Genomic DNA, 27,145 nt, shown 5'->3' with positions numbered 1-27,145 from the left:
AGGGACAGTCCTTTGAAATCAGAGACAGTCCCTCAAAATCAGAGACAGTCCCTCTAGATCAGAGACAGTCCCTTGAAATCAGGGACAGTCCATCAAAATCAAGGACAGTCCTTTGAAATCAGAGACAGTCCCTCTAAATCAGAGACAGTCCCTCAAAATCAGGGACAGTCCCTCAAAAATCAGAGCCAGTCCCTCAAAATCATGGACAGTCCCTCGAAATCAGAGACAGTCCCTTAAAATCAGAGACAGTCCCTTAAAATCAGAGACAGTCCATCAAAATCAGAGACAGTCCCTCAAAATCAGAGACAGTCCCTCAAAATCAGGGACAGTCCCTCAAAATCAGAGACAGTCCCTCAAAATCAAGGGCAGTCCCTGGAAATCAGAGACAGTCCCTCAAAATCAGAGACAGTCCCTCAAAATCAGGGACAGTCCCTCAAAATCAGAGACAGTCCCTCAAAATCAGAGACAGTCCCTCAAAATCAAGGTCAGTCCCTCGAAATCAGAGACAGTCCCTCAAAATCAGAGACAGTCCCTCAAAATCAAGGTCAGTTCCTTGAAATCAGAGACAGTCCATCAAAATCAGGGACAGTCCATCAAAATCAGGGACAGTCCATCAAAATCAGGGACAGTCCATCAAAATCAGGGACAGTCCCTCGAAATCAGGGACTGTCCCTCGAAATCAGGGACTGTCCCTTGAAATCAGAGACAGTCCCTCAAAATCAGAGACAGTCCCTCAAAATCAGAGACAGGTGGGAGTGATGTCACTGGTCCCCAGAAAGTGTCCCTTATGCCGCGTACACACGACCGGACTTTTCGAGGGACTAGGTCCGACAGACTTTCGGCAGAGTTCTGATGGACTTTCCGAATGAACGGACTTGGCCACACACAATCACACCAAAGTCCGACGGATTGGAACGTGATGACGTACGGCCGGACTAGAATAAGGAAGTTCATAGCCAGTAGCCAATAGCTGCCCTCACGTCGGTTTTTGTCCGTCGGACCAGCACACACACGAGCGAATTTCTCGGTAGGAATTGGGTCCGGCGGAGGTCCGGCGGAAAAATTTGAAACATGTTCCATTTCTAAAGTCTGACGGATTTTTGCAAATCAAAAGTCCGCTGCAGCCCCACACACGATCGAATGGTCTGCCGGAAACGTTCCATCGGACCTTTGATGTTGAAAAGTCCGCTCGTGTGTACACGGCATTAGTGTCAGATTTATCAGCCGCAATGTCGCAGTCCTGCTAAAAATCACGGATCGCCGCCATTACTAGTAAAAATATAAAAATAATAAAATAAATATTCAATGAATCCTTCCCTTAGATTGAAGGCGCGATAAGATTTGCGCAAACCAATCAATACACGTTTATTGGGATTTTATTTTAGCAGAAGCAGAATACACATCGGTCTAATTTGATGAAGCAATTCGATTTTTACATTTTTTTTATTGGATGTTTTACAGCAGAAAAGTAAAAAAGATATAAAAAAAACGCAACGAATAAAAACCGCCGAAGTGACCAAATACCACCAAAAGAAAGTTCTATTCGCCGGAAAAAAAAAAAGGACGTCAATTTTATTTGGGTACAACGTCGCACGACAATTGTCAGTTACAGCGACGCAGTGTCGTATGGCAAAAAATGGCCTGGTCATATAGGGGGGTAAATCTTCTGGAGCTGAAGTGGTTAAAGTGTGTTTGTACGAACGATACGCAAACACCGCGCGACATAAAATATTCCAACGACTGCGATTTTATTCTCTGGGGTCTCTGCTATATATATATAAAATATTTGGGGGTTCCATGATAATTTTCTAGCAAAAAATACAGATTTTTACAACAAATGTCAGAAAAGGGGGCGGAGTCAGCATAAAATGAACCGAATGTTACATTTCCGATAAACAAAAACGTTCAACCAAAATAAAAAATAAAATAAAAAAAACTTGCGATATGAATGTGGGCGGGCCGAACGTTTCCTAGCGGCAGAGGAAGGTGAGGCGCCACATGAGGGAAGGGCGGCTTCGATCGTCGCCATAAAATAAATCCTCCCTACATTTTCCTAATTCCGCGAAAAATGAAAAATTAAAAATGAAAAATGAAAAATGAAAAATGAAAAATGAAAAATGAAGAGGCTCCAGTAATAAAGAAGAGAGAAGAGAGGAAAATCGGACGGAAGGTTAGAAAGTCGATCGCTCCACAGAAACATAATAAGCTGCAGAATCACCCCAGAAATAATCCGGAGGAATCATAAAACAATGGAATCCGGCAGCCAATTAGCAGCGGCGGCGCTGGAAGGCGATGCGCTTTGTCTGCCGGGGTGATAGTTATACGTTCGCTCAGATACCCGCCGTCCTACCGATGATTCTCCTAATGAAGAAAGCGCGCTTTTGTGTCTGAGTGGGTGTATTCCTACTGTTATTGTTATTACTACTATATAATAATAGAAATGATGATAGAAATAACAATAATAGAAATAATAATAATAATAATAATAATAATGATAACAAAAATTATGATTGAAATAATAATAATAGAAATGATGATAGAAATAGTAATAATAAAAATATAAATAATAATATTAGAAATGATAATAATATTAGAAATTCTAATAATAATAATAATAATAATAATAATAATAGAAATGATGATAGAAATGATGATAGAAATAGTAATAATAAAAATATAAATAATAATAGTAGAAATTATAATAATAATAATATTAGAAATTCTAATGATAATAATAATAATAATAATAATAATAGAAATGATGATAGAAATAGTAATAATAAAAATATAAATAATAATAGTAGAAATGATAATAATAATAATATTAGAAATTCTAATGATAATAATAATAATAATAATAATAGAGATGATGATAGAAATAGTAATAATAAAAATATAAATAATAATAGTAGAAATGATAATAATAATAATAATATTAGAAATTCTAATGATGATAATAATAATAATAGAAATGATGATAGAAATAGTAATAATAAAAATATAAATAATAATATTAGAAATGATAATAATATTAGAAATTCTAATTATAATAATAATAATAATAATAATAATAATAATAATAATAATAATAATAATAATAGAAATGATGATAGAAATAGTAATAATAAAAATATAAATAATAATAGTAGAAATGATAATAATAATAATATTAGAAATTCTAATTATAATAATAATAATAATAATAATAATAATAATAATAATAATAGAAATGATGATAGAAATAGTAATAATAAAAATATAAATAATAATATTAGAAATTCTAATAATAATAATAATATTAGAAATTCTAATGATAATAATAATAATAATAGAAATGATGATAGAAATAGTAATAATAAAAATATAAATAATAATAGTAGAAATGATAATAATAATAATAATATTAGAAATTCTAATGATAATAATAATAATAATAATAATAATAATAATAATAATAATAATAATAATAGAAATGATGATAGAAATAGTAATAATAAAAATATAAATAATAATAGTAAAAATTATAATAATAATAATATTAGAAAATCTAATGATAATAATAATAATAATAATAATAATAATAATAATAATAATAGAAATGATGATAGAAATAATAATAATAGAAATAATAATAATAATAATAATAATAATAATAATAATAATAATGATAATGATAATAAAAATTATGATTGAAATAATAATAATGATAACAATAATAATAATAATAATAATAATAGAAATGATAATAATAATAGAAATGATGATAGACATATTAATAATAATAATAATAATTTGCTTACATTTTCACCGCTAGAAAGACCACTAAATCTATATTTTGATGAACTAAAGATAACGATTCGGCACTGTGTCACTTTAAATGACAATTGCGCGGTCGTGCGACATGGCTCCCAAACAAAATTGATGTCCTTTTTTTTCCCACAAATAGAGCTTTCTTTTGGTGGTATTTGATCAGCTCTGCGTTTTTTATTTTTTGCGCTAGAAACAAAAAAAGAGCGAAATTTTGAAAAAAACACATTATTTTTTACCTTTTGTTATAATAAATATCCCCCAAAAATATATAAAAAAACTTTTTTTCCCTCGGTTTAGTCCGATACGTATTCTTCTACATATTTTTGGTAAAAAAATCGCAATAAACGATTGTTGATTGGTTTGCGCAAAAGTTATAGCGTTTACAAAATAGGGGATCATTTTATGGCATTTTTATTAATATATTTTTTTTTTTTACTAGTAATGGCGGCGATCAGCGATTTTTATTGTGACTGCGACATTGTGGCGGACACATCGGACATTTTTGACATATTTTTGGGACCATTGTCATTTATACAGCAATCAGTGCTATATAAATGCAGTGATTTCTGTGTAAATGACATTGGCAGTGAAGGGGTTAACCAGTGGGTGGCAGTGTAGGGGTTAAGTGTGTCCTAGGGGCGTGTTTCTAACTGTGGGGGGGGCGTGGCTGTGTTTTACAGATCACTGATCTCTGCTCCAATCACAGGGAGCAGAGATCAGCGTCACTTGTTGCTAGGCAGAATGTGGAGCTGCTGTTTACCTCGGCATCTCCCCATTCTTCCTAATTTTGGACAATTTCATGCTCCCAACTTTGTGGGAACAGTTTGGGGGACGGCCCCTTCCTATTCCAACAAGACTGCGCACCAGCGCACAAAGCAAGGTCCATAAAGACATGGATGAGCGAGTTTGAGGTGGAGGAACTTGACTGGCCTGCACAGAGTCCTGGCCTCAACCCCATAGAACACCTTTGGGATGAATTAGAGTGGAGACTGTGAGCCAGGCCTTCTCGTCCAACATCTGTGCCTGACCTCACAAATGCACTTCTGGAAGAATGGTGAAACATTCCCATAGACACATCTCCTAAACATTGTGGACGGCCTTCCCAGAAGAGTTCTCAGAAGCTGTCAAATATTGAACCCTCCGGACTAAGACTGGGATGCCATTAAAGTTCATGTAAAGGCAGGTGTCCCAATACTTTTGACAATAGACAGGTAGTGTAGCTCTGAATGCAATGTGAAGATTAGTGATGGACGAACTTCCGACGGGACGTTTCGCGAACGCGAAACGCGAACGGGCACAAACGTTCGCGAAAACGACCGTTCGCCGCGGGCTCCATTGACTTCAATGGGAGGCGAATTTCGCAAACCTTTAGGTCGAATTTGCGGCCACGGGGTAATTATTAGGGGGTAGCACGTAGTCCCACCACCTGGACAATAGCATAATACATGTATGAGGTGAATTTGGGATCGATAACTACAAGCATTTTTTTTTTATTTGGGAAATTGTTCTGACAATTCAGGACTATGGAGCTAATGAAGGCAATGGAGGAGAGGGAAGGTCAGGGACCAGGGTAGGCAAACAAGAGGGTGCAGGAGATACAGAGCACTGACAGCAGCACCGTAATACAGAGCACTGACATCAGCACCGTGACATACAGCGCTGACAGCAGCTCCGTGACATACAGCGCTGACAGCAGCTCCGTGACATACAGCGCTGACAGCAGCTCCGTGACATACAGCGCTGACAGCAGCTCCGTGACATACAGCGCTGACAGTAGCTCCGTGACATACAGCGCTGACAGCAGCACCGTGACATACAGCGCTGACAGCAGCTCCGTGACATACAGCGCTGACAGCAGCTCCGTGACATACAGCGCTGACAGCAGCTCCGTGACATACAGCACTGACAGCAGCTCCGTGACATACAGCGCTGACAGCAGCTCCGTGACATACAGCGCTGACAGCAGCTCCGTGACATACAGCGCTGACAGCAGCTCCGTGACATACAGCGCTGACAGTAGCTCCGTGACATACAGCGCTGACAGCAGCACCGTGACATACAGCGCTGACAGCAGCTCCGTGACATACAGCGCTGACAGCAGCTCCGTGACATACAGCGCTGACAGCAGCTCCGTGACATACAGCACTGACAGCAGCTCCGTGACATACAGCGCTGACAGCAGCTCCGTGACATACAGCGCTGACAGCAGCACCGTGACATACAGCGCTGACAGCAGCTCCGTGACATACAGCGCTGACAGCAGCTCCGTGACATACAGCGCTGACAGCAGCTCCGTGACATACAGCACTGACAGCAGCTCCGTGACATACAGCGCTGACAGCAGCTCCGTGACATACAGCGCTGACAGCAGCACCGTGACATACAGCGCTGACAGCAGCTCCGTGACATACAGCGCTGACAGCAGCTCCGTGACATACAGCGCTGACAGTAGCTCCGTGACATACAGCGCTGACAGCAGCACCGTGACATACAGCGCTGACAGCAGCTCCGTGACATACAGCGCTGACAGCAGCTCCGTGACATACAGCGCTGACAGCAGCTCCGTGACATACAGCACTGACAGCAGCTCCGTGACATACAGCGCTGACAGCAGCTCCGTGACATACAGCGCTGACAGCAGCTCCGTGACATACAGCGCTGACAGCAGCTCCGTGACATACAGCGCTGACAGTAGCTCCGTGACATACAGCGCTGACAGCAGCACCGTGACATACAGCGCTGACAGCAGCTCCGTGACATACAGCGCTGACAGCAGCTCCGTGACATACAGCGCTGACAGCAGCTCCGTGACATACAGCACTGACAGCAGCTCCGTGACATACAGCGCTGACAGCAGCTCCGTGACATACAGCGCTGACAGCAGCACCGTGACATACAGCGCTGACAGCAGCTCCGTGACATACAGCGCTGACAGCAGCTCCGTGACATACAGCGCTGACAGCAGCTCCGTGACATACAGCACTGACAGCAGCTCCGTGACATACAGCGCTGACAGCAGCTCCGTGACATACAGCGCTGACAGCAGCACCGTGACATACAGCGCTGACAGCAGCTCCGTGACATACAGCGCTGACAGCAGCTCCGTGACATACAGCGCTGACAGCAGCTCCGTGACATACAGCGCTGACAGCAGCTCCGTGACATACAGCGCTGACAGCAGCTCCGTGACATACAGCGCTGACAGCAGCACCGTGACATACAGCGCTGACAGCAGCTCCGTGACATACAGCGCTGACAGCAGCTCCGTGACATACAGCGCTGACAGCAGCACCGTGACATACAGCGCTGACAGCAGCTCCGTGACATACAGCACTGACAGCAGCTCCGTGACATACAGCGCTGACAGCAGCTCCGTGACATACAGCGCTGACAGCAGCACCGTGACATACAGCGCTGACAGCAGCTCCGTGACATACAGCGCTGACAGCAGCTCCGTGACATACAGCGCTGACAGCAGCTCCGTGACATACAGCGCTGACAGCAGCTCCGTGACATACAGCGCTGACAGCAGCTCCGTGACATACAGCGCTGACAGCAGCACCGTGACATACAGCGCTGACAGCAGCTCCGTGACATACAGCGCTGACAGCAGCTCCGTGACATACAGCGCTGACAGCAGCACCGTGACATACAGCGCTGACAGCAGCTCCGTGACATACAGCGCTGACAGCAGCTCCGTGACATACAGCGCTGACAGCAGCTCCGTGACATACAGCGCTGACAGCAGCTCCGTGACATACAGCGCTGACAGCAGCTCCGTGACATACAGCGCTGACAGCAGCTCCGTGACATACAGCGCTGACAGCAGCTCCGTGACATACAGCGCTGACAGCAGCTCCGTGACATACAGCGCTGACAGCAGCACCGTAAGCAGCCCCTGGAGGAAGTCAGCACAGCACAGGGATGGTGTGATCCCCTCATAATAAGAACCCCCAGGAGGAAGTCAGCACAGCACAGGGATGGTGGGAGCCCCTCATAATAAGAACCCCCAGGAGGAAGTCAGCACAGCACAGGGATGGTGGGAGCCCCTCATAATAAGAACACCCAGGAGGAAGTCAGCACAGCACAGGGATGGTGGGAACCCCTCATAATAAGCAGCCCCAGTAGAAATATGACACCGCTCAACCTCTTCAAAGAGGAGGGTAGGGGCATATAGTACGGTGTGCTTTTTTGGGTCAGGGAAGTGAGCCAAATGAATTAAGAAGGTCTGTGTGCTTGATTCCAAAAATTGTTTATAGACATATACATGGTCTACTGATCACATGTGTTGAATTCCTCCGAGATCCATGCCTCATTCATTTTTAGAAATGTGAGGTAGTTAACACTGTGGTGAGCTAGGCGAGTACGCTTATCGGTCACAATCCCCCCTGCTGCGCTGAACGTCCTTTCGGACAGGACACTGGATGAGGGGCAAGCCAACAGTTCGATTGCAAATTGGGCAAGCTCTGGCCAGAGGTCAAGCCTGCCCACCCAGTAGTCTAGGGGTTCATCACTCCTCAGAGCGTCCACATCGGCCGTTAACCCAATGTAGTCGGACACCTGACGGTCTAGGCGTTCCCTGATGCTGGATCCGGATGACACCTGTCGATGGGTCGGCTGAAAGAATGACCTCATATCCGAAGTCACCAACACATCTTCAAACCGGCCTCTTCTTGCAGGCGCTGTTGGATTGGTACCCGCAAATCCTTCTCTGGGAGTGGGAATTGCTCCTCTGCCAGCGCACGCAAAAGCAGAATGCAGCATTTCTCGAAGCAAGGCCTGGAAGTGCTGCATTCTGACAGCCCTCTGCGACGGCGGTAACATTTCCGCCATTTTGTGTTTGTACCGGGGATCTAAGTACGTTGCCACCCAGTACTGGTCCTTGACCCTCATGCTTTTTATACGGGGGTCCCTATTAAAACACTGGAGCATGAAGGCCCCCATTTGCACTCAAGCGGAAGGTATGTGGTGGTGGTGGTGTTGTTGGTGGTAGTGTCTTTGGGGGTGCACATAGCAGAGAGTGAAGAAGAGGGTGCAGATCGAGAGGATGAGGAGGGTGCAGAAGAATAAGGCTGAGTGAGCCACTCAACCAAGTCTGGTGCGTCCTTTAAAGTAATTGAACGCACCTTCTGCAACTTCCCACTTTGGCTCAAGGCTGTTGCTCCTGCCCTACCCCTACCACCCCTGCGGAAGGGCCTGCCTCTTCCTCTGCCTGTCATTTTTTAAATCACCCTGTGACAAAACTCTTAGTCCCTATACCGCTGAAGGACTGCTGCAGTATAGGGCAGCGGTCAGCAGTAGTGCACGGCAACCCTATGTATTGTGGACCGATAGCGGTCCTTACAGAACAGCAGACTGTAACGCACTCAGGCCTATGTACCGTAGCACCCTATACCAAGTTACCAGTCCTTATAAGAACTTTTGTGGACCAAGCAGGTTGTGTGTTAGTGATTAGCAGACTGTACGTCAGTCCCTATACCAATGAAGGACTGCTGCAGTATAGGGCAGCGGTCAGCAGTAGTGCACGGCAACCCTATGTATTGTGGACCGATAGCGGTCCTTACAGAACAGCAGACTGTAACGCACTCAGGCCTATGTACCGTAGCACCCTATACCAAGTTACCAGTCCTTATAAGAACTTTTGTGGACCAAGCAGGTTGTGTGTTAGTGATTAGCAGACTGTACGTCAGTCCCTATACCGCTGAAGGACTGCTGCAGTATAGGGCAGCGGTCAGCAGTAGTGCACGTCAACCCTATGTATTGTGGACCGATAGCGGTCCTTACAGAACAGCAGACTGTACTGCACTCAGGCCTATGTACCGTAGCACCCTATACCAAGTTACCAGTCCTTATAAGAACTTTTGTGGACCAAGCAGGTTGTGTGTTAGTGATTAGCAGACTGTACGTCAGTCCCTATACCAATGAAGGACTGCTGCAGTATAGGGCAGCGGTCAGCAGTAGTGCACGGCAACCCTATGTATTGTGGACCGATAGCGGTCCTTACAGAACAGCAGACTGTAACGCACTCAGGCCTATGTACCGTAGCACCCTATACCAAGTTACCAGTCCTTATAAGAACTTTTGTGGACCAAGCAGGTTGTGTGTTAGTGATTAGCAGACTGTACGTCAGTCCCTATACCAATGAAGGACTGCTGCAGTATAGGGCAGCGGTCAGCAGTAGTGCACGGCAACCCTATGTATTGTGGACCGATAGCGGTCCTTACAGAACAGCAGACTGTAACGCACTCAGGCCTATGTACCGTAGCACCCTATACCAAGTTACCAGTCCTTATAAGAACTTTTGTGGACCAAGCAGGTTGTGTGTTAGTGATTAGCAGACTGTACGTCAGTCCCTATACCAATGAAGGACTGCTGCAGTATAGGGCAGCGGTCAGCAGTAGTGCACGGCAACCCTATGTATTGTGGACCGATAGCGGTCCTTACAGAACAGCAGACTGTAACGCACTCAGGCCTATGTACCGTAGCACCCTATACCAAGTTACCAGTCCTTATAAGAACTTTTGTGGACCAAGCAGGTTGTGTGTTAGTGATTAGCAGACTGTACGTCAGTCCCTATACCGCTGAAGGACTGCTGCAGTATAGGGCAGCGGTCAGCAGTAGTGCACGTCAACCCTATGTATTGTGGACCGATAGCGGTCCTTACAGAACAGCAGACTGTACTGCACTCAGGCCTATGTACCGTAGCACCCTATACCAAGTTACCAGTCCTTATAAGAACTTTTGTGGACCAAGCAGGTTGTGTGTTAGTGATTAGCAGACTGTACGTCAGTCCCTATACCAATGAAGGACTGCTGCAGTATAGGGCAGCGGTCAGCAGTAGTGCACGGCAACCCTATGTATTGTGGACCGATAGCGGTCCTTACAGAACAGCAGACTGTAACGCACTCAGGCCTATGTACCGTAGCACCCTATACCAAGTTACCAGTCCTTATAAGAACTTTTGTGGACCAAGCAGGTTGTGTGTTAGTGATTAGCAGACTGTACGTCAGTCCCTATACCGCTGAAGGACTGCTGCAGTATAGGGCAGCGGTCAGCAGTAGTGCACGTCAACCCTATGTATTGTGGACCGATAGCGGTCCTTACAGAACAGCAGACTGTACTGCACTCAGGCCTATGTACCGTAGCACCCTATACCAAGTTACCAGTCCTTATAAGAACTTTTGTGGACCAAGCAGGTTGTGTGTTAGTGATTAGCAGACTGTACGTCAGTCCCTATACCAATGAAGGACTGCTGCAGTATAGGGCAGCGGTCAGCAGTAGTGCACGGCAACCCTATGTATTGTGGACCGATAGCGGTCCTTACAGAACAGCAGACTGTAACGCACTCAGGCCTATGTACCGTAGCACCCTATACCAAGTTACCAGTCCTTATAAGAACTTTTGTGGACCAAGCAGGTTGTGTGTTAGTGATTAGCAGACTGTACGTCAGTCCCTATACCAATGAAGGACTGCTGCAGTATAGGGCAGCGGTCAGCAGTAGTGCACGGCAACCCTATGTATTGTGGACCGATAGCGGTCCTTACAGAACAGCAGACTGTAACGCACTCAGGCCTATGTACCGTAGCACCCTATACCAAGTTACCAGTCCTTATAAGAACTTTTGTGGACCAAGCAGGTTGTGTGTTAGTGATTAGCAGACTGTGCGTCAGTCCCTATACCGCTGAAGGACTGCTGCAGTATAGGGCAGCGGTCAGCAGTAGTGCACGTCAACCCTATGTATTGTGGACCGATAGCGGTCCTTACAGAACAGCAGACTGTACTGCACTCAGGCCTATGTACCGTAGCACCCTATACCAAGTTACCAGTCCTTATAAGAACTTTTGTGGACCAAGCAGGTTGTGTGTTAGTGATTAGCAGACTGTACGTCAGTCCCTATACCAATGAAGGACTGCTGCAGTATAGGGCAGCGGTCAGCAGTAGTGCACGGCAACCCTATGTATTGTGGACCGATAGCGGTCCTTACAGAACAGCAGACTGTAACGCACTCAGGCCTATGTACCGTAGCACCCTATACCAAGTTACCAGTCCTTATAAGAACTTTTGTGGACCAAGCAGGTTGTGTGTTAGTGATTAGCAGACTGTGCGTCAGTCCCTATACCGCTGAAGGACTGCTGCAGTATAGGGCAGCGGTCAGCAGTAGTGCACGGCAACCCTATGTATTGTGGACCGATAGCGGTCCTTACAGAACAGCAGACTGTACTGCACTCAGGCCTATGTACCGTAGCACCCTATACCAAGTTACCAGTCCTTATAAGAACTTTTGTGGACCAAGCAGGTTGTGTGTTAGTGATTAGCAGACTGTACGTCAGTCCCTATACCAATGAAGGACTGCTGCAGTATAGGGCAGCGGTCAGCAGTAGTGCACGGCAACCCTATGTATTGTGGACCGATAGCGGTCCTTACAGAACAGCAGACTGTAACGCACTCAGGCCTATGTACCGTAGCACCCTATACCAAGTTACCAGTCCTTATAAGAACTTTTGTGGACCAAGCAGGTTGTGTGTTAGTGATTAGCAGACTGTACGTCAGTCCCTATACCAATGAAGGACTGCTGCAGTATAGGGCAGCGGTCAGCAGTAGTGCACGGCAACCCTATGTATTGTGGACCGATAGCGGTCCTTACAGAACAGCAGACTGTAACGCACTCAGGCCTATGTACCGTAGCACCCTATACCAAGTTACCAGTCCTTATAAGAACTTTTGTGGACCAAGCAGGTTGTGTGTTAGTGATTAGCAGACTGTGCGTCAGTCCCTATACCGCTGAAGGACTGCTGCAGTATAGGGCAGCGGTCAGCAGTAGTGCACGTCAACCCTATGTATTGTGGACCGATAGCGGTCCTTACAGAACAGCAGACTGTACTGCACTCAGGCCTATGTACCGTAGCACCCTATACCAAGTTACCAGTCCTTATAAGAACTTTTGTGGACCAAGCAGGTTGTGTGTTAGTGATTAGCAGACTGTGCGTCAGTCCCTATACCGCTGAAGGACTGCTGCAGTATAGGGCAGCGGTCAGCAGTAGTGCACGGCAACCCTATGTATTGTGGACCGATAGCGGTCCTTACAGAACAGCAGACTGTAACGCACTCAGGCCTATGTACCGTAGCACCCTATACCAAGTTACCAGTCCTTATAAGAACTTTTGTGGACCAAGCAGGTTGTGTGTTAGTGATTAGCAGACTGTACGTCAGTCCCTATACCAATGAAGGACTGCTGCAGTATAGGGCAGCGGTCAGCAGTAGTGCACGGCAACCCTATGTATTGTGGACCGATAGCGGTCCTTACAGAACAGCAGACTGTAACGCACTCAGGCCTATGTACCGTAGCACCCTATACCAAGTTACCAGTCCTTATAAGAACTTTTGTGGACCAAGCAGGTTGTGTGTTAGTGATTAGCAGACTGTACGTCAGTCCCTATACCAATGAAGGACTGCTGCAGTATAGGGCAGCGGTCAGCAGTAGTGCACGGCAACCCTATGTATTGTGGACCGATAGCGGTCCTTACAGAACAGCAGACTGTAACGCACTCAGGCCTATGTACCGTAGCACCCTATACCAAGTTACCAGTCCTTATAAGAACTTTTGTGGACCAAGCAGGTTGTGTGTTAGTGATTAGCAGACTGTGCGTCAGTCCCTATACCGCTGAAGGACTGCTGCAGTATAGGGCAGCGGTCAGCAGTAGTGCACGGCAACCCTATGTATTGTGGACCGATAGCGGTCCTTACAGAACAGCAGACTGTAACGCACTCAGGCCTATGTACCGTAGCACCCTATACCAAGTTACCAGTCCTTATAAGAACTTTTGTGGACCAAGCAGGTTGTGTGTTAGTGATTAGCAGACTGTACGTCAGTCCCTATACCAATGAAGGACTGCTGCAGTATAGGGCAGCGGTCAGCAGTAGTGCACGGCAACCCTATGTATTGTGGACCGATAGCGGTCCTTACAGAACAGCAGACTGTAACGCACTCAGGCCTATGTACCGTAGCACCCTATACCAAGTTACCAGTCCTTATAAGAACTTTTGTGGACCAAGCAGGTTGTGTGTTAGTGATTAGCAGACTGTGCGTCAGTCCCTATACCGCTGAAGGACTGCTGCAGTATAGGGCAGCGGTCAGCAGTAGTGCACGGCAACCCTATGTATTGTGGACCGATAGCGGTCCTTACAGAACAGCAGACTGTAACGCACTCAGGCCTATGTACCGTAGCACCCTATACCAAGTTACCAGTCCTTATAAGAACTTTTGTGGACCAAGCAGGTTGTGTGTTAGTGATTAGCAGACTGTGCGTCAGTCCCTATACCGCTGAAGGACTGCTGCAGTATAGGGCAGCGGTCAGCAGTAGTGCACGGCAACCCTATGTATTGTGGACCGATAGCGGTCCTTACAGAACAGCAGACTGTACTGCACTCAGGCCTATGTACCGTAGCACCCTATACCAAGTTACCAGTCCTTATAAGAACTTTTGTGGACCAAGCAGGTTGTGTGTTAGTGATTAGCAGACTGTACGTCAGTCCCTATACCAATGAAGGACTGCTGCAGTATAGGGCAGCGGTCAGCAGTAGTGCACGGCAACCCTATGTATTGTGGACCGATAGCGGTCCTTACAGAACAGCAGACTGTAACGCACTCAGGCCTATGTACCGTAGCACCCTATACCAAGTTACCAGTCCTTATAAGAACTTTTGTGGACCAAGCAGGTTGTGTATTAGTGTTTAGCAGACTGTGCGTCAGTCCCTATACCGCTGAAGGACTGCTGCAGTATAGGGCAGCGGTCAGCAGTAGTGCACGGCAACCCTATCTATTGTGGACCGATAGCGGTCCTTACAGAACAGCAGACTGTACCGCACCCAAGCCTATGTACCGTAGCACCCTATACCAAGTTACCAGTCCTGATAAAGAGCTTTGTGGAACAAGTGAGTTGTGAATGATTAGCAGACTGCAGCAGAAGGGCAGCAGTCAAGTATAATATTCTTTCTATATTTGGAAGAAAGAATATTATACGTGTACAAGCCTATTACCGTACCACTGATACCAGTCCTGAAAAGAACCTTTGTGGAACTAATAGTAACAGCAAGTCTTTAAAATTATCCTCACTGCCTGACACACTGCTTCCTGCCTGTCCCTATACAAATTGGCAAAAAAGAGTAGGCTGGAACGATTAGCTGGAACAGCTCTTTTGTGGACCTGATAGTAACAGCTAATGATGATGATGATGATGATGATGAAGAAAGACTAATCTGGCTGAGCTGTCCCTAAAATAGCAGCATACAGCGCTCTGTCCCTTTATCTAAACTGACAAAAGAAACTCAGGCTGCTGACCTAACACCTATACCAGTCCTGAAAAGAACTTTTGTGTACCAAATAGCTAGCGTTTTCTCTGTCCCTACTCCACACAGGATCCTTTCCCTACAGTGACAGAAGAAAGAATGTAAAATGGCCACCGGATCGGGTGTATTTATAGGTTAGGGGGAATGTCCAAGTGTCCATGAGCTGTCATGTCTCAATTGGTTGTCCTGTAACACATGATAAACGTGTCACGAAAGGTTAAAGTTCTTGTATACATTAAACACGTAAGTCCGCCGGGGCGAACGACGGAAAAAGGCGTTCGAACCCGCGGACGGCGAAAGTCGGAAATTCGCCGCGAAACGACCGCCGGGCGAACCGTTCGGCCATCACTAGTGAAGATGACCTTTCGGAATGTAGAATATAAGCCATGCCCAATTCTATATAAATCACCAAGTTTCTGATCCTGACACCCACCACACGGCACACATTATAAGAGGTAAGTGATCATCCGCGCCCCCCCTAGACGTATGTGTGCGGCAGCACCCCCTCCCCCGGTCCACGCCGGGTCTGGTATAATGAACGGCTCTCCTGTCCTCAGAGGAACACTTTGTCTGAGCTTCATCTGATTATACTCTCAAGTTTATTACCGTGGAAGCTGCATGAGTCCATAACTGTGTGCATGATCTCCAACCGTGCCCCTCCCCCCTATCCCCCCACCAACCGTGCCCCTCCCCCCGCCCCCCATCCCCCCACCAGCTCATCGCTGCATCCTCTATCTGCGATCACTTTGACCTGCTTCAAATTCCTCCAAATTGCTTTAATATGGCTGATAGTAGACTGCTAATGCATCTCCTAAAGCAATTTACAATCCATGGAGGAGCCTTCCCACAATTTCCAGAGACACAACAACGCATGCGCAGGCGCCGCAGCTCATTCATTTATGTACTGAGAAGAAATCTCTGGCAGTGTGTGCCGGACCGGTCCGGGTCTTCTGCATATGTAGGCAGGAGATACAACTGGCCAAGCTGTGCACTGAGAAGAGCAAAACCTTCATCTCAAGCTGGTCAGATGGGACCCTCAGAAGGTCAATGTCTACTCTACTCCACTCTACTCTACTCTACTCCATTTTACTCTACTCTACTCCACTCTACTCCATTTTACTCTACTCTACTCCACTCTACTCTACTCTACTCCATTTTACTCTACTCTACTCCACTCTACTCCATTTTACTCTACTCTACTCCACTCTACTCCATTTTACTCTACTCTACTCCACTCTACTCCATTTTACTCTACTCTACTCCACTCTACTCCATTTTACTCTACTCTACTCCACTCTACTCTACTCTACTCTACTTTACTCTACTCTACTCTACTCTACTCCCCTCCACTCCCCTCCCCTCCACTCCACTAAACTCCCCTCCCCTCCACACCCTTCCACTCCCCTCCACTCCCCTCCACTCCCCTCCACTCCACTCCACTCCCCACCACTCCCCCCCACTCCACTCCCCTCCCCTCCACTCCACTACCCTCAACTCCCCTCCACTCCACTCCACCCCCCTCCACTCCCCCCCACTCCACTCCCCTCCACTCCACTCCCCTCCACTCCACTCCCTTCCACTCTCCTCCCCTCCACTCCACTACCCTCCACTCCACTCCCCTCCACTCCACTCCACTCCCCTCCACTCCCCTCCACTCCACTCCACTCCCCTCCCCTCCCCCCCCACTCCACTCCCCTCCACTACCCTCCACTACCCTCCACTCCATTAATTTTTGTTGGTCAGCTGGTCATATGGAACCCCCCACAGGAGAAACATTACCATGCAAATCCACAGCAGGCTCCTTCCAATCTCTCAGAGTCCATTAACACAGGGGCAACTTTGGATCCGACTTGAAGTCATCCCAAGTTGCCCCAAGTCGCACAACATGATAAAATCAATGTAAGTGAATGGAGCCATCTTAATGCACACTACTGAAGTCACTCCACTTCAGAAAAGGTTCCTGCACCACTTCAATCCGACTTCTAGGCGACTTGTATCCATTGATTTCAATGGACGTCGCCTCCAAGTCGTATCCCCGGTCTTAACTGAAGAAACTTTCCAGGAAGTAAAAATAGTTTTCTAGGCAAACCCCTCCCCCCCAGAGCTGATTGACCGTAACAGGTACTCGGGTACTCTGATGGGCTGTGAGAGGTACTCGGGTACTCTGATGGACTGTGACGGGTACTGAGATGGATTGTGACAGGTACTCGGTTACTCTGATGGACTGTGACAGGTACTCGGATGGACTGTGACAGGTACTCAGGTACTCAGATGGGCTGTGAGAGGTACTCGGGTACTCTGATGGACTGTGACGGGTACTGAGATGGACTGTGACAGGTACCGAGATGGGCTGTGACAGGTACTCGGGTACTCTGATGGCCCGTGACAGGTACTCGGGTACTCTGATGGGCTGTGACAGGTACTCGGGTACTCTGATGGACTGTGTCGGGTACTGAGATGGACTGTGACAGGTACTGAGATGGATTGTGACAGGTACTCGGGTACTCTGATGGAATGTGACAGGTACTCGGGTACTCTGATGGACTGTGACAGGTACTCGGGTACTCTGATGGGCTGTGACAGGTACTCGGGTACTCTGATGGACTGTGTCGGGTACTGAGATGGACTGTGACAGGTACTGAGATGGATTGTGACAGGTACTCGGGTACTCTGATGGAATGTGACAGGTACTCGGGTACTCTGATGGGCTGTGACAGGTACTCGGGTATTCTGATGGGCTGTGACAGGTACTCGGATACTCTGATGGACTGTGACAGGTACTCGGGTACTCTGATGGACTGTGACAGGTACTCAGGTACTCTGATGGACTGTGACAGGTACTCGGGTACTCTGATGGACTGTGACAGGTACTAGGGTACTCTGATGGACTGTGACAGGTACTCGTGTACTCTGATGGACTGTGACAGGTACTCGGGTACTCTGATGGACTGTGACGGGTACTGAGATGGACTGTGACAGGTACCGAGATGGGCTGTGACAGGTACTCGGGTACTCTGATGGCCCGTGACAGGTACTCGGGTACTCTGATGGGCTGTGACAGGTACTCGGGTACTCTGATGGACTGTGTCGGGTACTGAGATGGACTGTGACAGGTACTGAGATGGATTGTGACAGGTACTCGGGTACTCTGATGGAATGTGACAGGTACTCGGGTACTCTGATGGACTGTGACAGGTACTCGGGTACTCTGATGGGCTGTGACAGGTACTCGGGTACTCTGATGGACTGTGTCGGGTACTGAGATGGACTGTGACAGGTACTGAGATGGATTGTGACAGGTACTCGGGTACTCTGATGGAATGTGACAGGTACTCGGGTACTCTGATGGGCTGTGACAGGTACTCGGGTATTCTGATGGGCTGTGACAGGTACTCGGATACTCTGATGGACTGTGACAGGTACTCGGGTACTCTGATGGACTGTGACAGGTACTCAGGTACTCTGATGGACTGTGACAGGTACTCGGGTACTCTGATGGACTGTGACAGGTACTAGGGTACTCTGATGGACTGTGACAGGTACTCGTGTACTCTGATGGACTGTGACAGGTACTCGGGTACTCTGATGGACTGTGGCAGGTACTCGGGTACTCTGATGGACTGTGACAGGTACTCGGGTACTCTGATGGACTGTGACAGGTACTCGGGTACTCTGATGGACTGTGACAGGTACTCGGGTACTCTGATGGACTGTGACAGGTACTCGGGTACTCTGATGGACTGGTGACAGGTATTCGGGTACTCTGATGGGCTGTGACAGGTACTCGGGTACTCTGATGGGCTGTGACAGGTACTCGGGTACTCTGATGGGCAGTGACAGGTACTCGGGTACTCTGATGGACTGTGACAGGTACTCGGATACTCTGATGGACTGTGACAGGTACTCGGGTACTCTGATGGGCTGTGACAGGTACTCGGGTACTCTGATGGACTGTGACGGGTACTGAGATGGACTGTGACAGGTACTGAGATGGGCTGTGACAGGTACTCGGGTACTCTGATGGCCCGTGACAGGTACTCGGGTACTCTGATGGGCTGTGAGAGGTACTCGGGTACTCTGATGGACTGTGACGGGTACTGAGATGGACTGTGACAGGTACTGAGATGGATTGTGACAGGTACTCGGGTACTCTGATGGACTGTGACAGGTACTCGGGTACTCTGATGGGCTGTGACAGGTACTCGGGTATTCTGATGGCCTGTGACAGGTACTCGGATACTCTGATGGACTGTGACAGGTACTCGTGTACTCTGATGGACTGTGACAGGTACTCGGGTACTCTGATGGGCTGTGACAGGTACTCGAGTACTCTGATGGACTGTGACAGGTACTCGGGTACTGAGATGGACTGTGACAGGTACTCGGGTACTGAGATGGACTGTGACAGGTACTCGGGTACTATGATGGACTGGTGACAGGTACTCGGGTACTCTGATGGACTGTGACAGGTACTCGGGTACTCTGATGGGCTGTGACAGGTACTCTGGTACTCTGATGGGCAGTGACAGGTACTCGGGTACTCTGATGGACTGTGACGGGTACTCGGGTACTCTGATGGGCTGTGACAGGTACTCGGGTACTCTGATGGACTGTGACAGGTACTCGGGTACTCTGATGGACTGTGACAGGTACTCGGGTACTCTGATGGACTGTGACAGGTACTCGGGTCCTCTGATGGACTGTGACAGGTACTCGGGTACTCTGATGGGCTGTGACAGGTACTCGGGAACTCTGATGGGCTGTGACAGGTACTCGGGTACTCTGATGGACTGTGACGGGTACTCGGGTATTCTGATGGACTGTGACAGGTACTCGGGTACTCTGATGGACTGTGACAGGTACTAGGGTACTCTGATGGACTGTGACAGGTACTCGTGTACTCTGATGGACTGTGACAGGTACTCGGGTACTCTGATGGACTGTGACGGGTACTGAGATGGACTGTGACAGGTACCGAGATGGGCTGTGACAGGTACTCGGGTACTCTGATGGCCCGTGACAGGTACTCGGGTACTCTGATGGGCTGTGACAGGTACTCGGGTACTCTGATGGACTGTGTCGGGTACTGAGATGGACTGTGACAGGTACTGAGATGGATTGTGACAGGTACTCGGGTACTCTGATGGAATGTGACAGGTACTCGGGTACTCTGATGGACTGTGACAGGTACTCGGGTACTCTGATGGGCTGTGACAGGTACTCGGGTACTCTGATGGACTGTGTCGGGTACTGAGATGGACTGTGACAGGTACTGAGATGGATTGTGACAGGTACTCGGGTACTCTGATGGAATGTGACAGGTACTCGGGTACTCTGATGGGCTGTGACAGGTACTCGGGTATTCTGATGGGCTGTGACAGGTACTCGGATACTCTGATGGACTGTGACAGGTACTCGGGTACTCTGATGGACTGTGACAGGTACTCAGGTACTCTGATGGACTGTGACAGGTACTCGGGTACTCTGATGGACTGTGACAGGTACTAGGGTACTCTGATGGACTGTGACAGGTACTCGTGTACTCTGATGGACTGTGACAGGTACTCGGGTACTCTGATGGACTGTGGCAGGTACTCGGGTACTCTGATGGACTGTGACAGGTACTCGGGTACTCTGATGGACTGTGACAGGTACTCGGGTACTCTGATGGACTGTGACAGGTACTCGGGTACTCTGATGGACTGTGACAGGTACTCGGGTACTCTGATGGACTGGTGACAGGTATTCGGGTACTCTGATGGGCTGTGACAGGTACTCGGGTACTCTGATGGGCTGTGACAGGTACTCGGGTACTCTGATGGGCAGTGACAGGTACTCGGGTACTCTGATGGACTGTGACAGGTACTCGGATACTCTGATGGACTGTGACAGGTACTCGGGTACTCTGATGGGCTGTGACAGGTACTCGGGTACTCTGATGGACTGTGACGGGTACTGAGATGGACTGTGACAGGTACTGAGATGGGCTGTGACAGGTACTCGGGTACTCTGATGGCCCGTGACAGGTACTCGGGTACTCTGATGGGCTGTGAGAGGTACTCGGGTACTCTGATGGACTGTGACGGGTACTGAGATGGACTGTGACAGGTACTGAGATGGATTGTGACAGGTACTCGGGTACTCTGATGGACTGTGACAGGTACTCGGGTACTCTGATGGGCTGTGACAGGTACTCGGGTATTCTGATGGCCTGTGACAGGTACTCGGATACTCTGATGGACTGTGACAGGTACTCGTGTACTCTGATGGACTGTGACAGGTACTCGGGTACTCTGATGGGCTGTGACAGGTACTCGAGTACTCTGATGGACTGTGACAGGTACTCGGGTACTGAGATGGACTGTGACAGGTACTCGGGTACTGAGATGGACTGTGACAGGTACTCGGGTACTATGATGGACTGGTGACAGGTACTCGGGTACTCTGATGGACTGTGACAGGTACTCGGGTACTCTGATGGGCTGTGACAGGTACTCTGGTACTCTGATGGGCAGTGACAGGTACTCGGGTACTCTGATGGACTGTGACGGGTACTCGGGTACTCTGATGGGCTGTGACAGGTACTCGGGTACTCTGATGGACTGTGACAGGTACTCGGGTACTCTGATGGACTGTGACAGGTATTCGGGTACTCTGATGGACTGTGACAGGTACTCGGGTCCTCTGATGGACTGTGACAGGTACTCGGGTACTCTGATGGGCTGTGACAGGTACTCGGGTACTCTGATGGGCTGTGACAGGTACTCGGGTACTCTGATGGACTGTGACGGGTACTCGGGTATTCTGATGGACTGTGACAGGTACTCGGGTACTCTGATGGGCTGTGACAGGTACTCGGGTACTCTGATGGACTGTGACAGGTACTCGGGTACTCTGATGGACTGTGACAGGTACTCGGGTACTCTGATGGACTGTGACAGGTACTCGGGTCCTCTGATGGACTGTGACAGGTACTCGGGTACTCTGATGGGCTGTGACAGGTACTCGGGTACTCTGATGGGCTGTGACAGGTACTCGGGTACTCTGATGGACTGTGACAGGTACTCGGGTACTCTGATGGACTGTGACAGGTACTCGGGTACTCTGATGGGCTGTGACAGGTACTCGGGTACTCTGATGGGCAGTGACAGGTACTCGAGTACTCTGATGGACTGTGACAGGTACTCGGGTACTGAGATGGACTGTGACAGGTACTCGGGTACTATGATGGACTGGTGACAGGTACTCGGGTACTCTGATGGGCTGGTGACAGGTACTCGGGTACTCTGATGGGCTGTGACAGGTACTCGGGTACTCTGATGGACTGTGACAGGTACTCGGGTACTCTGATGGACTGTGATGGGTACTGAGATGGATTGTGACAGGTACTGAGATGGACTGTGACAGGTACTCGGGTACTGAGATGGGCTATGACAGGTACTCGGGTACTCTGATGGACTGTGACGGGTACTCTGATGGACTGTGAGTGACAGGTACTATGAGGGGTGGTGATAGGTCCTCTTTATTGGGGGGCAATCAGTGTGATTGGTGTACACTGTAAGCAGTAACAAGATGTTACCGCAATCTCCTCCTCACACTCGATCGGTGTGTGAGGAGGAGAACCTGGTAACATCTCGTTACCGCGGTTTGTTTACATTTTAGTGATCGGCTGTGAAAGGATCACAGCTGATAACGTAGGTAAACAGCCGGCCAATGGCTGTTTACCACCGTCGGTGATGAGCAGTGTTCCTGGGGAACATGCCACCACCGACGTGCACGCGCAGCGCGCTCATGATCACGCACATGCGCCTTGCACAGTGGGGGGGTGACCATCTGTGATCGGCCGTGACTTCATCACGGCCAATCACGTGGTAAACAGCCATACCCAATGGCTATTCACCCCCTTTGGTGGTGAGCAGTGTCTCCGTGACACGCCACCACCGAAGAAACAGGGATGCACGTGCACGATCGCGCGCATTCCCTGTTTAAACAGGCGGCCATCATATGACGGCCTCCCGCCACAATAGGTGCGCCGCTTGGCCGTCAGTTGACGGCCGGCGGTCGGGAAGCAGTTAATGTCTTTTTCTAATTATGTAGCAAATTATGTTTGTGCTTTTGATTAAATTTATGTCTGGCCATGTATGGTGTTTCACTTCTCCAAGTAACTTTATTATCTATTAATTGGCAAATTATCGACATGTGGTGCCATAAGGGGTTTATACACTATATATTGTGGCATTTTTGTACATGGCATTTGTAGTGAACAAGGCGCACATGGCGGATACCCGTTTACATTTTCTGCCCAATACTGTGTTTTTTATGGAGAACCAATAAATTATGAAGATTTTAAAGAGAAAGCAAAGAGTTGCCGACTATCTTTTTCTATGATTGCCATTGCAGCTGTGTGACTGCCTTTCCGCACCCAGGTAGCTCTGAAAATTCTCTCATCTTATTGGGTAGTAGCAGCAATGTATCTTGGCCCAGGCCGACAAGGCCCAGGCCTAGGACGGCACTTTGCTAGGTACAAAAAAGACCCCCTCACACAAAAAAGACAGGCTCCTCCCAGCTCCCGCACGAAAAGAGTCCCTGCCGGCTTGCCCTACACTTTTAGTGTAGCGCCAGCCTTATGGGTTGGATTGGGCTGCAGGGCAGGGTCCAGGAGGCATATCAGCCCTGCGTCCCCATAAAGCTGCCACACTGCTGCCTGCTGGTATGATAATACAAGCTGGTAAGGGCGATCGGACAGACCGGCGGGCAGACCGGTGGCCACCTGCTGCACTTAAAACAACCAGTCTGTGGGCTGCCAATACTAAGTGTGGCACTACAGCCTAATGCTCCATCTACCCTCCTCCTCCGCATCCTTGGGAGGAAATATGCTGCACTGATGAGCACTGATATGCTGCACTTATGTGCACTGATAGGCTGCACTGGTGGCCCCTGATGAGGCCACACTGATGGCCACTGATGAGGCTGCACTGATGAGGCTGCACTGATGAGGCCACACTGATGGCCACTGATGAGGCCGCACTGATGAGGCTGCACAGACGTGCACTGATGAGGCTGCATTGATAAGGCAGCACTGATATGCTGCACTGATGGGTGTTGATGAGGCTGCATTAATGGGCACTAATGAGGCTGCACAGACAGGGCGGGTCTTAAACAGGAATGTGTGTGGCCTTGACAGGAAGGGGTGGGTAATATTTAAATTAGGGGGTGCATGAGTTTAGTCAGGAGTAGGGCAGCAAAAAAACGGAATGCACCCCACCTCTGCTTTATTTTAAATCCTCTTTCTTCTACCCAGGTCTTCTTCTTCTTATGGAGCCTCTTCCTTCTACCCAGGACTTCTTCTTATGGAGCCCCTTCCTCTTACTGGGGTTTTCTCCTTTTGGGGCCTCTTCCTTCTACCCAGGTTTTCTTCTTCTAATGCATCATCTTCCTTCTACCCAGGTCTTCTTCTTCTTATGGAGCCTCTTACTTTTACCCAAGTCTTCTTCTTATGTAGCCCCTTCCTCTTACTGGGGTTTTCTCCTTTTGGGGCTTCTTCCTTCTACCCAAGTGTTCTTCTTATGGAGTCTCTTCCTCCTACAGGGGTTTTCTATTTTTGGGGCCTCTTCCTTCTACCCAGGTCTTCTTTCTATTATGGAGCCTTTTCCTTGTACCCACGTCTTCTTCTTATGGAGCCTCTTCCTCCTACTGAGGTCTTCTTCTTATGGAGCCTCTTCCTTCTACCCAGGTCTTCTTATTATTATGGAGCCTCTTCATTCTACCCACGTCTTCTTCTTATGGAGCCTCTACCTCCTACTAAGGTCTTCTTCTTTTGGGGCCTCTGCCTTCTCCCCAGGTCTTCTTATTCTTATGGAGCCTCTTCCTTGACACAATACTTCACCGCACTTCCACTTTCCGACTAAATCGGGAACCAGCTTCGGTATAGGCCACCCATAATAAGAAGAAACAAGTCCAAGTCTTTACTTGATATAACGGCAAAGCATACATAGTCTTATCATTCTCCAGAGGCAGCTGTTAGTACTTCCCTTTAACGGGCAGCCTTAGTCCTATCCCCATTGCCAAGCCTGACTAAGGAAATCAGGACTCCCAGGGGAGGGTGCCACCTAGGGGAGAAACTGAAACCTATTCTAAGATCTTCTTACAGTAAGAGGTTTTAGTTTCCGACACTAGGTGGCGCTCTCCGCTAATATATACAGTGTAAGTACTTCATACTGGTCCCTTTATGTAAGATGCATGTGCATATATTTACATATTTAATTAAAATGGTACCCCTTCTTTACACTACCCAATACTAAATCAAAATGTTATGTAAATTAAATAAATTGCAAAAAGAAAAATTTAGAAGAGGAATAAATAGTTAAAAAAAATCCCTACAAAGCTTCAACCAGAGTAATAGAGAGGAATGTCCATGGATCTGCACACAGGCTCTGTGCCAAGAATGTGCACTGAACAGGGCCGGGGCTGCCCACTTCCCCACCGGCCCCCCTGCCACCCACAATGCAACCCCCCCATCCCCACATGACACACACCCTGTGCGGTGAAGGACGTAATGCTACAACCAAACTGCCCCTGAATGGCGTGTGCAATGTGGAGGTGAGTCCCCCCCACCCTCCACATCTCCACACTGTTAGCAGCCACGGCGGCACCCCCCACCTATGCTGTACCACACATACAGGATGCCACATAACATCAAAAACCTGAGTCATGCCAAACTGCCACCAAACGGCAGTGTGCAATGGCGGGGGGGGGGGGGAAGGGGGGGCTACACACTCCCCGCTTCTCCCCACTGGCCACGGGCAGCTGGCAGGTGGGGCGTACCAAAAACCTCCATGCTATTCCCAGTAGGGGAGAGGGCACAGCACCAGGAAACAGTCAGGTATTTTAAAAATCCACATCCCTAGCAAGGGGATTTTTCTGCCCCCCCCATCTTGGCGCCCTAAGGTGGCTGCCTAAGCAGCCTTATGCTGGCCCCCCTAACCCATGCATGTGCAGCTCAGTGTACATTAAAAGATGACACTAACAGTCAGATACATTTATTTTATTGCTGAGGAGATGATTTTGATGTTGGACTTTAGCTCCACTTTAAAGGGGTTGTAAAGGTAAAAGGTTTTTCACCTTAATGCATTCTATGAATTAATAAGGTGAAAAAACATCTGACAGTTCCGGCGCCCCCAGCCCCCCCCCCCCCCCCCCGTTTTACTTACCTGACCCCTCGAAAGTCCCGCGCTCATCCCCGACGTCCTCTTCGCCGCTCAGCCTGGCCGTTGATTGGCTGGAGTGGATGGATTGAAAGCAGCGCAGGCATTGGCTCGCGCTGCTGTCAATCACATCCAATGACGCGGCGCGACGAGGGGCGGGGCCGAGTGATACAGCGAGCGGCTTGATCACGGGAGTGAGGGGATTGTCGCTTTCCCTATTGATTGATTGAGCGCTGGGGGGGGGGGGGGGGTTAGTGCGAGGGGATTGCCGCCTTCCCAATTGATCGCCGGGGGAGGGGTTAGTGTGAGGGGATTGTCGCCTTCCCAATTGATCGATTGATCGCCGGGGGAGGGGTTAGTGTGAGGGGATTGTCGCCTTCCCAATTGTTCAATTGAGCGCCAGGTGGGGGGTTAGTGCGAGGGGATTGCCGCCTTCCCAATTGATCGATTGAGCGCCGGGGGGTTAGTGCGAGGGGATTGCTGCCTTCCCAATTGATCGATTGAGCGCCGGGGGGGGTTAGTGCGAGGGGATTGCCGCCTTCCCAATTGTTCAATTGAGCGCCGGGTGGGGGGTTAGTGCAAGGGGATTGCTGCCTTCCCAATTGATCGATTGAGAGCCGGGGGGGTTAGTGCGAGGGGATTGCTGCCTTCCCAATTGATCGATTGTGCGCCCGGGGGTTAGTGCGAGGGGATTGCCGCCTTCCCAATTGATCGATTGAGCGCCGGGGGGGTTAGTGCGAGGGGATTGCCGCCTTCCCAATGGATCGATCAAGCACTGGGGGGGT

This window comes from Lithobates pipiens, unplaced genomic scaffold (assembly GCF_037356315.1).
Source record: "Lithobates pipiens isolate NorthernLeopardFrog02 unplaced genomic scaffold, aLitPip1_a1.2 Scaffold_162, whole genome shotgun sequence".
In the NCBI taxonomy this organism is placed as follows: domain Eukaryota; kingdom Metazoa; phylum Chordata; class Amphibia; order Anura; family Ranidae; genus Lithobates; species Lithobates pipiens.
This window is presented reverse-complemented; position numbering follows the sequence as displayed.